Genomic DNA, 584 nt, shown 5'->3' with positions numbered 1-584 from the left:
TTTTTTTTAATGTATTTTATTTATTTATTTTAATGTGTGTTCCTTTTCTAGCCACTTCCTGATGACAAAACTCAATTTTACAATCAGCTGACTCTGAAGAGCCTCACAGAAGACCAGAGGAAATCTCACAGCCATGCTTTTAAAGTCTGCAAGACCTTCAAGGTGTGTGTGTGAGCCACGTGTACTTTTTCCCCCCAGAAATTTGTATATAAAGTGTATTACTTTACTGGGTTTCTGTTTTTTAGGATATCCTGTGTGTTGAGCTGATCTCGGATCAGTCTCTGGTGGTGGTTGAGCGCCCTCTAGAGGACGTCGCCACTCAGTTGCCTGCACCCATCAAACAAAAGAAATTTGCCACATAAGGATGAACCTCTCCATCTGTATGTGTGTGGCCTCAGTGAGGAAGTGTGTTTTTATTAAGAGACTGAAAATTGTTCCCTGTTTCCCCCAATGTAAAAAGTGCTGTGACCGTATTAAAAAAGAAATATTTACTGTACCTGCTGTGTTGGTCTTTGTCTAGAAAAGTTAAGTTTGGGATCTTCAGGGGGGTATTCCAAAAAGCAGGTTATGTGACATACCCGGGT

General features: G+C 40.6%; 1 long non-coding RNA gene across 1 annotated transcript; it reads left to right on the top strand.

Moving 5' to 3' along the window:
- The first annotated feature begins 27 nt into the window (after positions 1–27).
- On the top strand, positions 28–362 carry LOC107581148 (uncharacterized). The gene is made up of 2 exons (XR_001608797.1): positions 28–162; positions 246–362. It is a non-coding gene; the product is annotated as an uncharacterized lncRNA (long non-coding RNA).
- The last annotated feature ends 222 nt before the right edge of the window (positions 363–584 follow it).

Source organism: Sinocyclocheilus grahami, unplaced genomic scaffold, assembly GCF_001515645.1.
Source record: "Sinocyclocheilus grahami isolate Dianchi unplaced genomic scaffold, SAMN03320097.WGS_v1.1 scaffold85973.1, whole genome shotgun sequence".
Classification (NCBI taxonomy): domain Eukaryota; kingdom Metazoa; phylum Chordata; class Actinopteri; order Cypriniformes; family Cyprinidae; genus Sinocyclocheilus; species Sinocyclocheilus grahami.
The sequence above is the reverse complement of the archived record's forward strand: the minus strand, read 5'-3'. Positions and strand labels throughout refer to the sequence as shown.